Source organism: Eschrichtius robustus, chromosome 10 (assembly GCF_028021215.1).
Source record: "Eschrichtius robustus isolate mEscRob2 chromosome 10, mEscRob2.pri, whole genome shotgun sequence".
Taxonomy (NCBI): Eukaryota; Metazoa; Chordata; class Mammalia; order Artiodactyla; family Eschrichtiidae; genus Eschrichtius; species Eschrichtius robustus.
In genome coordinates, this window is record NC_090833.1 from 1,605,520 (window position 1) to 1,617,716 (window position 12,197).

The 12,197-nt window shown below is 62.9% G+C and overlaps 1 protein-coding gene across 1 annotated transcript in view; it reads left to right on the top strand.

The window, feature by feature from the left end:
* The first annotated feature begins 456 nt into the window (after positions 1 to 456).
* NACC2 (NACC family member 2) overlaps positions 457 to 12,197 on the top strand; it is a 73,675-nt gene continuing 61,934 nt past the window's right edge. The window contains exon 1 of the mRNA XM_068553554.1: positions 457 to 552. The gene's annotated coding sequence lies outside the window, so the exon portion shown is untranslated. The remainder of the gene's footprint in view (positions 553 to 12,197) is intronic.

Sequence of the window (12,197 nt, forward strand, 5' to 3'; positions counted from 1 at the left end):
TCCCACGTCCCCGCTTTCCGGCCTCCGGAGCGTCGGTGCAGCCGAGGCCGCGCACCCGCTCCCGCCGGCGGCCCCACTTGGCCCAGCATCCCGGAGGCTGCCCCGTGCAAGCGCGGCCGCCGCGGGGAGGGGCCGCCCCAGGACCGGGGGCTCCACACCTCGAGAGGGTGTGGGTCGGCGCCCCTGCCCTTCCCGCGTCCGGCCCCGGCTCAGTGCCCGGCGCAGAGTCGCACGCCAGGAGTTGGCGGAGGGGGCGCACGGAGGGGTCGTGGAGCGGCCGCCCCCGCCCCGGACCCCCGGGCCGGGGATCCCGCCGCCCCCGCCCCTCCCAGGGCGCCCACCTGGCGGCGGGGCGGCGCGCCCCAGGGCGGCGAGTGCGCGCGCGCGGCCGGCGCGCTGTCCCTTTAAACGGCCCGCGGCGCCTCCCCCGCGCGCCCCGCCCGCCGCGGTGCGGCCCGGTGCTGGGCGCGGCCGGAGAAAGTCCATGTGAGCCGGAGCGCCGGGCCGCCGGAGCACTTCCTGCTGCAGGCCGGACCGGGCCGGCGCCCGCAGGTACCCCAACTTCGCGCCGCCCGCGGGTCCCACCGCCGCACTTCCCGCGAACTCCGCGGCGCGCCCGCCCTCGCCTGCCGCAGTGCCCAAGTTCGCGCCGCGCGCCGCCCGGGGAGCTGGCCGGCGGCGCCCGGGCCTGGGGAGGCGCTCGCCCGGGCCGGGCCGCGCCCCGCCCCGCCGAGCGGGGACCCGGGCTCCGGGCGTGGACCCGGGCTCCGGGCGTCTCCTCTCCTGCCGGGTTTCTCGGGGCGCTCGGGACACTCGGTCTCCCCCGACCGGACGGACGGAGCCCAGCCCTCTGGGTGGGGGACCCGCGCGGGCTCGGCCTGGGGACACGGCCCCGGGGACACGCCCCTCCCTCCCGGGCCGTCCGAGGGAGGGACCTGTTGGGCACCCAGCCATGTGTCCCCTGGCTGTGTGTTCTAGCTGAGCCTGTCCTGTGTGGTGGGGGGCTGGGCGGGGGGAGAGCGCCCTGCGTGGGCTGGCCATCAGGTAGAGCTGGTCTTCTGAGCACGCTGCACGCACAGCCCTGTACCCGTCTGGTCTGGTCCGGGTCTCTCTCCAGGTCTCCCCTTCCCATCCCCCCACCTTCCCCTCCGCTTCCCTCTTGAGCGCCAGACTCCTCTTCCCTCGCTCCCCCCAGTTTGCCCTGATGACAAAGGACGAGGTTCTCCTGGTCTCGGCACAGGTGCTTCTCAGCACTCCGTGCGGGGTGTCGTCTAAGCCCCCCACAGACCCCAGGAGAGGTATCTTCGAGTGTTGGCTCCATTTTAGAGATGAGAAAACAAGGAGTTAGGTGAAGGATCAAGCAGCGGGCACTGCCGTCCACCTTCCAACAAACCCCCTTCCCCTTCTCCCTGTGGCCCTCTGTGGTGTCCGCCCCTCCCAGGAGGCCGTTGGCATTCTCCCGTGGGACAAGCCACTGTTTGTTGGTACCTTGGCTGGAGCCTGAGTGAAGGAGATGGGCGGGGGCGAGACCCAGGGTGGTTGGCCCCCTGCTGTTTCGGTGAGCTGGCTGGAAGGGGCACAGCAGTAGAACAGGATATCACTCGTCCCCTCTCAGTGGCAGAGACCGGTTCTCGGTGGTCACACCCAGGCGGGGTGGGCGCCGGACGTGGTGTCTTATACCGCGCTGACTCCGAGCTGACTCCGTCCGGCCTCTGCTCTGCAGCCGTTCCGAGCCTCCTGCAGAATCTTGGACCAGGAGAAAAAGCTTGTGCATTTTCTGACACGGGGACACCAGGCCACCCTGGCTGCCCGGAGTGCTCTGGGTTCTTTGTCCTGGATGTGCTGGGACACTCAGAGAGGCTGTCTTTGGGAGGTGGGCTCGTGGGTGACTTCTAACAGAACCCTTAAAGCCTCTCTCTGTTTTCCAACTAAAACGTGAGATGCATTATTCATATAAGAGAGACGGTGGTGATGGCAAGTGCTGAGCTGGCATTTACAGCCTAGGTTCCTCGGGCACCTCTGCCTCTAGGGCTCAGTGCTTGACTTGCAGCCTGGGCTGGGGTGGGCCTGGGACCCCTCCTGGGACAGAAAGTAAGAAATGTGGCTTTGACCCTTTCAAGGATGTTCCCAGGGCTCCACCCCACGCCCCTTCCTCTGAGGTCTGTGCTCCCAGGAATGCAGAGCCAGGTGTGGGCTGCACCGGACACGGACTCCCTCCAGACCCCGGGCCTCCCGCTGCCATCCACGGCACTCCCCCCCGGGGAAGCAAGTCCTGTCCCTGCAGCCCATGCTCAGTCTGCCCCCTTCCAGGTTACCCTGTCCCGTCTCGCCTGGCTCTGCTCCGGCCTGGTCCCTCCCTGGGTTCTGTTGTCCTGCTGGGGTGTGGGGGGTGAGATGAGATGCCCTGGCTGGGGGCAGGGTGGGGAACGTCTGCTGAGCCGTTTGAGCGGGAACTGCAGCCCAGATCACGGCCCTTCGCTCCTGATTCTCCAGCGTGTTTCTCCCAAGAGCCTGCAGACCCCCGTGTAACAGGCGCACTTGGGGAGCTTGACCCGGGCTGGGTTCTTGGGACGAGACAAGCTGCCTTCCAGCTGAGGATCGATCGTGTTAGCTGGCCTGGGCCTGGCTCCTTCCCGTGGCCGGTGTCCCCGAGCGGTGTCCCGGCCCAAGGAACCTGGCCTTCAGGCCCGGTCTTTTGAAGGGGAGCAATGTCTTTGGTACAGTTGGAGGGGTGTCTCCCTACACAGGGACAGGGGCCGCCGGTCCCTGGCTGGACCCAGAGCTGTTCCTGGCTGTGGGCAGCCCCACTTCGGGAGCTTGTAAAGTCTGGTTGGGTCTGGGGTCCGACTGGGGGCTGGTGAGGGGCTTCAGGGCCTCTCACTGCCTGCCTGCCTGCAGGGTCTGCAGAGAGCACCGCCCAGCCCGTCCACGTTCTGGACCCTGCCCAGGCCTCTGCGAATGCCTCATTTGCGTCCAGCACGCTTTCCCAGGCGCCCCCTTGGTCCCCCCCGAGGTGCCAGTCTGGCCCTCGGGTACTTCCAGGTGGGGCCGGGATTTAGGATCAGAGACAGTATCTTCACTGGTGTCCTCACCCCAATTCAGAGATAAGAGTGACCCCCTCACACCGTGGCCCTGGGCGAAGCCTGTGTGTCCTCCCCTGCCCTCCACACCCACGTTCCCTCTCTCTTTCCTTGTGTCCCGAGCCACCGAGGTTGTGCCTGGGAGGCTACATCCCGCCCCCCCCCCCCATCCTGGGCTCCAGGGACCCAGGCCACTGGCCGGGGGAAGCAGTCCCCTTAGCGAGGCCCGAGGCGCCACTGCCGCCCACCCTGCCTCCTGAGCAGCCAGGGATCCTGGCGACCTCTGTTTCTCTTTTAGCAAATCCTTGCTCTCACCAGGCCTGGCTCTCGATGAGATCATTTGCAAAGTATGCTTCCCGGCTGGCCCGGGCTCCCTCATTGTGTCACCTGCAGCTGCTTGCTCACTGGGAGCTGGCCTTCCTCTGCCCCGGCCTCTGGCCTTTGTCATTTAAAGTTCAGGTTTTGGAAGAAGGCGCCCTGTGGGTGAGGGTCTCAGCAGGTGGGGCAGGCACAGAGGTGTTTGGGACGTGAACTTGGGAGCCGGGCTCCCTGGTGGCCGCCTTTGTGGTTGGCATCCTCAGAGTGGGGCAGCCCCCATGAGGACACGGACAGTGGGGGACACTCACCCCTGCCCGGGCCTGGGAGCGGGTCTGAGCAGGAGGAACGGAGCTGGGATCTGATGCGACGCTGGGCTCCCTGGGGCCTGCCCCGCCCCCAGCTTCCGCTGGCTGGACCTGCGTCCAGGCAAGGAGGCACTTAGGAGCAGGACCTCTGAGGTCTCTCTCAGGTCACATCCAGCTCAAGGCTTTGTGACCTTGGGTGGGTAACTTACCCCCTCTGAGCCCCACCCTGGCCTGTGTGTTACTGCTGAGACACCGGAGGTGAGCAGGCCCGGCCTGGGGGCCCTGTGGAGATGCCCCCTCCCTGGAAGTGGACCAGAGCCAGTGAGGGGTTCATGCCCCTTTAAGGGGAGGCTGCTTCTCCGTCTCCAGGGCGGATGGAGGCATACTTTTCTCTGAGGTGTTGGTCTCTGGTCCCAGGGAAAGGAGAGGCTGGCTCTGGGTCTCTCTGAAGGAATCTTACCCCACCCCCTTGGCCCTGGGCCCTGGCATCCAAGAGGGCACATGGCCATGGATGGGCCGGGAGCTCCTGGGCCCCGCCCCGTGTCTGCCCGTGTGCCTGGGAAGCAGCAGGGCCGGGGGCGGGGACCGCAGGGGCCTGAAAGTGCCCATATATAGTCACTGGGGTGAGCAGTGAGCCCGGCCGGCCCTGAGGCTGTGTCCCAGGCCCAGGGCTGGCTGGCCCCCAGGCCCAGCATCAGGCCCAGCCCCCAGGTCCTCGAGGGCGGGCTGGCCCTGGGTGAGGGGCGTGCTGAGGGGAGCTGGATTTGGGGCGAAGCATCAGATATAGCAGCAGGCACAGGTTTGGTGCTCCAGGAGTGTTTGTTGATTGAAAATAAAAATCTCCTGGGCACTTGGTAGTCTGGGCCAAGTGTATTTCTTGAGACACCATTTTTGAAAGTTGGAGGCCGTAACAATGTGGCTTGCCCTGTCGGCCAGAGCCACCGAGGGCCCCTCACTGTGGGCTGGGGGCGGGATGCCTGCTCGTCTTCACCCACAGCCCTTGCCCCACAGAATGCCCCCTTCATTATGGTGACACCCCTAGATGTCCCCTCCCCATCCCCACAGATGGCTGGCATTTTCCGGAAGAGGGCCTCCCTCCCTCCGCCTCCTGGACACTGCCTGGAGTCCAGCTAGTGGGGAAGGGGCAGGGCCTGCCCGCGCTGCTGGTGGTCTTTGCAGGAAGTCTGCTCCCTGTGCCCCCGGCTTGTCCTGGGTTGTCCTGGGTCCCGCGGGTGGTGGTGGGGGGGCTCCCCACCCTAGCCCTGGGCATCTGCCTGTCTTCCTAACTCGCCCGTCCCAGTCTCTGCGCCAAGAAAGGAGAAGCAGCCGCCTCTGCTACATTCTGACTTCTGTGCTGTTAAAAATCACAGTGTTAACATAGTTTTTGCTCCTTTAGTTTAGTTTCCTTTGCACTGCTAAGCGCCTTTGTTAAATTTTGTATATTGATACTTTTTGTTGTTGTCAGCAGTTTTTTTTTTTTTTTTGGGGGCCATATAAAGCCATTAGGGTGAGAGAAGATTAAAAAGATACATTACAATTAAAATGTTAATGAAATCTGCATCATACAACTTTTGAAACCCTTTAGGCATTAATCTTGCCTGTGTCATGTCCATTAACTTTGGCTATTCTTATTCCACACTGACCCCTGCTGAGAGATTTGTGCTATAATTGGATTTTTTTTTTTTTTAATAAAAAAGAAAAGAAAGCTTTTAAGAAAATAGAGATTGAGTGGTGGCCCCGGCTCCTGCATGAAGAGAAAAGGAGAGAAGGGGCTCCCCTTGGGGGCGGCCGTGGGCCCCCTGCCTCCTCCAGGTCCTGGCCTCGGTCCTCTCTGCATCCCTGTGGGTGACCAGCTGCCCCGTCCACGCAGGCCCTGCCCCTGCTGCTCCCCCAGGGGGACCGAGTGTGGCCGTGTGCTCAGACCTGTGTCCACGCCAGGACCGGCTCACCCGTGGCGGGAGGGTGTGCCGTGGCCGCAGTCGGGCTGTGGGTGTGCAGGGGTCAGGGATGAGCTTGCCTTCCTGGGCTGGGTCCCCGAGTCCAGGTGCTGGGTGAGGGGCTGCAATGGGGAAGTTCTGGAAGCGCTGATGGTTTTGGTTTTGAGTTCTCAGGATCCCGCGTCCACCACACGACACGCGCCTGGAAGTCTGGTGGCGTGGGCACTGGAGTCTCCAGCACAAGGCAGGGGCTGGGGGCTGTGGGGATGGGGAGCGCCCCCCTGGCCTACCCCCAGGGGAGTTGGGACCCCCGACGAGAGTGTGCCCTAGGTGCTCCGTTAAATTCTCTGCACGGACTCACCCTTGACCGTGGCCAGAGCCCGTGGTGGTTCAGATCTGGGCAGTGCCCCTGCTGGGACGCACCCCTGGCCCGGGTGAGGCCCGGGCAGTGTGGGGCACGGGGCTGGCCCGGGCAGCCCGGGTCTCGCCAGCCCCCGTGCTGCAGTGACAGCCGTGGCGCTGGGAATCTGGTCGGGTGGTTGGCAGGGGGCTGCAACAGATTTCATGTCTGTGTGTTTTTGCAACACCTTTCTATAAAGGGAAACATAATTTAAAATATGATTACTTAGTGTTGTAACAGCCGCCTCAGCGCTCCAGCTATGCCGAGATCATTATCAGAGGCTGATATTAACTTGCAAAGAATATTATGCAAATTGCCTGCTGGCTTCTCCGGGAAACCTTCTGCCGGGATGGGGATGTGTGTGGTGTGTGGGGTGTGGGGCACGGGCGGGTCCCTCCGGGGTGACATCCCTGCATCGCTGGCCCATCAGCCGTCGTCGGTTCCTGGCTGTGTCTCAGGACACTGGGCCGGGTCTGTCCCCTTTCTCCACACCAGCCCTCGCCCCTTGTCTGCTCTGGGAGGAGGTGGGGGGGGGACACGGGGAGCGGTAGGGCAGGATGGACCCAGTGGAGGCTTCGGGGCAGGGTAGGGGCTGGAGACTCACGTCCCCCAGGCTCGCCACCGGGCCCTGTGCTGTTTGTTGAGTGTTGCCGCTATGTCGGGCCCTGGCAGACGCGTGGGAAAGCGGTGGTGGGATTGGCGTGTGGCCCTGACTGCCCACTCACACCTGCCCCCTCCTCGAGTCTGAAGGTGGCTCCCTCCCTTAGCACGGGTGGTGCATCCCCCCTATTTTGTGAACGCTGCTCTGCGGGTTCCCCGTGGGGTCCCTCAGCTCCAGGAGGGCAGCGATGTTTGTGTTTGCCGGTGGAGAGGACAGGCTGGAAGGGGCGTGAGCCTTGCGGTCACCCTGGGGTGTAACGGGGGTGGGGGTGAGATCAGTTTCCTGGGGTTGGGTAACAAATGACCGTAAACCTGGGGGCTTAAAGCAACAGAAATTTACTCTCTCACAGTCTAGAGGCCAGAGGTCCAGAATCAACGTGTGGGCAGGGCTGGTTCCGTCTGGAGGCCGTAGGGGAGAATCCTGGCCTCTTCCGGCATCTGGCGGTGCTGGCAATCCTTGACGTTCTTTGGCCTGTAGACGCGTCACTCCCATCTCAAGATCTTAACTAATTACATCTGCAAAGACCCTGTTTGCAAATAAGGTCACATTCTGAGGTTCCAGATGGACATGAATTTTGGGGGGACCCTAGTCAACCCGGTGTGGCCAGGTGGGCGCAGAAACCCTTTAGTGCCTGGAGGGGAGGGGAGGGGAGGGGCAGTCTCAGAAGTAGGGGCGGCCTTGCTGGCCGTCTGGCTCCGCCCTGTGCTTGCCCAGGAGGGTGGGCAGCCGGACGCATGGGCAGTAGCCCCGGCCCCGACGAGCATCTGAACCGCGGGCATGAAGGGCCAGCACAGGCTGGGAAGTCTGGAAGGACCTTTGGCTCAGGAGCTAAGCCGGGGTCGAGGGCGGGAAATGGGGCCACTGACGGAGGAGGATTTTCCTGAGACAAGAGTGTCTGCGGTTACATAAGTTTGGGGACAGGAGGCAGAATTTGTGTTAATTGTCATAACCCAGTTTAGCGGCCCATCCTTGTCCCGGGAAGCAGCCTGGAAAGGAGAGGGAGGTGGGTCTCAGTGGAGTCCTTGGGGCTGGACCCCAAACTGCAGCGCAGACGCGGGCCACCGCGGCCCTCCAGGTCCTTCCTCCCTGTGTCTCTTCCGTCCCGCAGAAGAAAAATAACGTCATGAAGTGAGAGGAAATGGCCAAGAAATGGAGGCAAAGAGAAAGTAAGAGCAGAGATGCCTCGGGAGGAGGTGGGTGCCCTGGATGGGTCTGGAGGGGCCACGGCGTCCAGGCGGTGAGGCGGGGCACCCAGGCCGTGTGCCTCTACACCTCGGGGGCCCTGCCATTCCTGGACCGTGACCTCAGGCAGCTGTGGCGGGCCTGAGAGGGGGCACGTTGGCAGGGGGCTCATGGCATGGGCCTCAGGGTCTCTCCTGGAGGAGGAGCAGGGTCCTCGGGTCCCCCTCACTCCTCTTCCCGCCCGGCTCTGCCAGCCCAGCGGCCCCAGCTTGGTCCCAGTGCAGGTGACCGTCCGGCCGGGCGAGGGCCTGAGGGCCTGGGAGGCTCTCGTGCAGTTTTGCGCTGGGCCTTTCTTCACGTTCCCAGTAACCCAGGAGAAGTGGGAAGTCCCCCCACCAGGCCTCCTTGGGAGTTGGCCCCCAGCTCTGCTTGGGGAGCTCCTCTGTCCCTCCCCCACCCCACCCCACCAGCTGCCTGGCATGGGGCTTCTCTCCTGGGAGGACAGGCGACGTGATTTGCTGCTCAAGCTCAGAAGGAGGGTCCCCGCCACGTTCAGAGACTCGTTTCTGGGGGTTTTCAGGACGTCTGGCCAGGACTTGGGGTGGACCCCAGGGGGCGGGCGTTCCCCAGGACCAGGCACCCCTTCTCCGGGGTGGGGGCACGGTGACTTGGCTTCCTCCAGCCTCCTGGCCCCGCTGTCACTGTCACAGGTCTTGAGTGTGGTGGAGGAGCCCCTACCCTGTGCCCAGCGCTGGCAGCTGGGGCCGCTAGTTCTGATGCCTGAGGAAAGGGTTAAAAGATGCACAGTGTTAAACTTACAGAGAAACTGCGCGTACCGAACACAGAACTTCTTCCAGACCGTTTGAGAGTAGTGGCCCCTTATTGCTGGGTGACCCACTGAAACAAGGGCTGCCCGCTGCCCGCCTCACCGCAGCTCCAGCGGTCACTGAACGGCCCCAATGGCGCCCACGCCTGGGCCCTTTACAGCCAGAGGGTCACCGTGGAGTTCCTGTCCCAGGCACCTGTCAGGTCTGCTTTTAAAATTTTAATTAAAAAAAATTCTAGTTACTTACACGTAAAACCTACCATCTTAACCACTTTCAAGCACACAGTTCAGGGGTATTGAGTCCATTCACATTGTTGTGTAGCCGTCACCACATCCGTCTCCAGGACTCTTTCATCTTCCCGAACTGACACTCTGTCCCCATTAAACACTCACTCCCCTCCCCCCCGCCAGCCCCGGGCCCCGCCGTCCACTTTGTGTCTCTGTGGGTTTGACTCCTCTAGGGCCTCACATGGGTGGCATCACACAGAATTTGTCCTCTGCGTCTGGCTTTTGGTCAGCATGATGTCTGTGAGGCTTGTCCCTGCTGTGGCCTGTGTCAGGATTTCCTTCCTTTTTAAGGCTGAGTTTAGTCCGCTGTGTGGACGGACCCCGTTGGGTTTATCCTTCCTCCGTCCGAGGACACGTGGCTATTTCCGCGGTTGGCTGTTGTGAATGGCGCTGTGTGAACACGGATGTGCTCGTGTCTGTCCAAGTCTTGTTGTGTCTGTTAGGCTTTTTCAGCCTGCAAGATCTGAGGTCTTTTCCTTGGCTCTTGTGACCTTGCCCCCAGAGCCCAGCCCTGTTTTGCAGAATGCCCCCGGTCTGGGCACGTCTCGGACAGCGGTGCTGCGGCCGTGCCACTGTCCTGCCGGCTGGAGGTGGCCCGTGGTAGATTTTGTCCAGTCACTTGGGGGAATTTGGTGTGTGTGTTTCTAAAGCAACCCCAGCATGGGGGTCATGGCCAGGGGTGTGCGTGGGAGCAGGGCAGGATACGGGGTGTGGGGCAGGGGTGAGTAGTGGGCCGCACAGGACCCTGTGTGCGGGGAGGCGTTGGGTCTTTGGCCCTGGAACGGGAGGCTCTTGAGTGGTGAGGGGTGTCGGGTCTCATCAGCACTGGCTGCTCCCAGAAAGGCGGGTGCCGTCCTGGCTGTCAGTGGCCACGTCCCTCCAGTGTCCCCCGTGGAGAAGCTCTGAGCTGGGCTCTGGGCTGCTGCTGTCACAGCCCCTGGCCTCTGGCCCACTCTTCCTCTGGGCTGTGGGGCTCTGCGAGGATGAAGTAGGAGGTGTACCCAAGCCTGGCCCCCTCCTGCCCACGAGGAGCCCTGGGGAGAAGCGGGGTCGGGGAGAAGCGGCTTCCCTAGCACCATTTCCCGTGTCTCCTCCATCTCCCGACCTGGGGCTGCACCGGGGCCATCCTGGTACTTGGCAGATGTTGTCTGAGTCTGAGCAGATCTGTCCGAAACCAGCAGGTCCCCGTTCCCTCAGATCCCGGGTCAAGGTCAGCGTCAGCAGGGCGGGGGTTGTGAGTTTCCTAGGACTGCTGAGACACAGCCCTGCCTACTGGGCCGTCTGAACCAGCAGAGGTGTACGCTCCCCCGTTCCGAGGCCAGAAGCCCCCCATCAAGGCATCGCAGGGCCGAGCTCCCTCCCGCCTCTCCCAGCCCCTGGCCACACGGCTTCTCCTGTGTCCAGATTTCCCTCTTCTTAGGACACCAGTCGTTGGTTTCAGGGCCCACCCTAAATCCTCTAAGACCTCATCTTAACTAATTGCTCCTGCAGAGACCTTGGTTTACTTATGGTCACATTCTGAGGTTCCAGGCGGACATGAATTTGGGGAACCCTATTCACCCCAGCAGAGGGGTGAAGGCCGAAGTGTCTACCTGCCTCTGTTCCCTTTTCTCCATGGCTGCTCCCCCTCCCCAATCTTGGAAGGAACTGCCGTACTGTCCCCGTGTCTCCTGATCTCAGGTTGGGCCCCCCGCCCTCTGACCTCCTGTCCAGCTCCTCTGTTTGGCCTCTGGCTCCGCTCTCTTGGGGATGGCTGGAGTGCCCAGGCCTCCTGTCTGGTGGGATGGCCCCATTTCTGCAGCTCAGAGGGTTGTGAGGTTTCCAGCCCAGTGCCAGAAAGGCTGTTTGCCCGCACGGAATTCTCCGTTGGAAAGAGGGCGTGGAAGGGGGTTCGGTCTGATGACTTTCATGTCAGCGTGCACGTCTAATGGAGTAGGAGTTAGGAGTAGTAGGAGTTTCGCAGCCTCAAAACACACAGGATCAGCCCTCTCGCTCCGAGGTTTGACAGGGTTGAGGCAGTCAGCATGAAACCCTGGTCAGAAGTGGTCCGTATGTGAGGGTAAAGTTACCAAGATAAAATCGGCTGCTTCTGGCAAACATGTCTGTTTTTCCTTTCGGGGAGAACAGAAGGAAACACCTGGAGGTTGGGAGTGGCCAGTGGGACCGCCCTGGCTGCAGCCAGCCTCACCTGCACGAGGATGGTGGGACCAGGGCTCTGCGGTGGCCGGCTGGCCGCTGACGGGTGTTGGATGTAGCGGGCCGGGACCCCTCCACCCGCCGGCCTGTCTCTAGGGGTGTGGGCAGGGCCCGGCCTTCCTCCCACCGGGGGCTCCAGGAGTGGGGTTTTGTGCCAGAAGGGGAGGCACTGCCTGGGGGGCAGGTGGGGCCTCCACGCACGGAGGGCCTTGCTCTGCAGCACCCACGAGGCCTCACCTTGGCTCCTTTATGCGTCGCTCGGCGTGACTCCGAGGGCCCTGCCCCATGCTTTTTGGGTGAGGGCACCCCACGGGCACCAGGGAGAAGGCAGGTCTAGCCACGGCACAAGGCCACAAGGTGGAGGCTTGGGATGGCCCCTCTGGCTGCTCCCTTTTATCAGACCCCCACGGCCCTTTGGGAGAAACCCCTCCACGGCCCCGCCCTCTGCAGGGAATACCAGGCGGTCATGGTCTTGCCTTGGTGGTGAGCTGGCCCAGAGCTGCTGTCAGGCCACGCCCGGGCCGAGTGTCTTTGGAGTGTCTTGTGCCCGCTCATTTCATGGGAGGAAAGAAGGGCCCGAGGGGTGAGTCACAGAGCACAGCCGGGGGTGGTGATAGCTGTGCCCGCTCATGGGTTTCTTGGGGTTCCAGGGTGCTGCCCTGGTGGGCTGTGGTGGGGCAAAGACAGCCGGAGCCCCCGGGCAGCAGCGGCTACCTGGGCCAGGTGCATCCGGGTGGACGGAGCTGGGTCAGGACAGACTGCCCCTGGGTGAGGATGGCCGCACGAGGGACCAGCAGGAAGGGGCAGCGTGTCCTCGTCCTGGGTGGGGTGGGGGTGAGGGGCCGCCCCTCCCCTGGCTCTCGGGTATTCCTGAAGGTTTCAGTTCTTCCTCAGTGTTTCTTAACTGCGCTTTCGTAATAACTATAACTGCACAGAGCCCCCGAGCGGGCTCGTTCCGAGCCCCGGCAGCTGTGATTACATTGCAGCCACTGATTTCCAAGAAA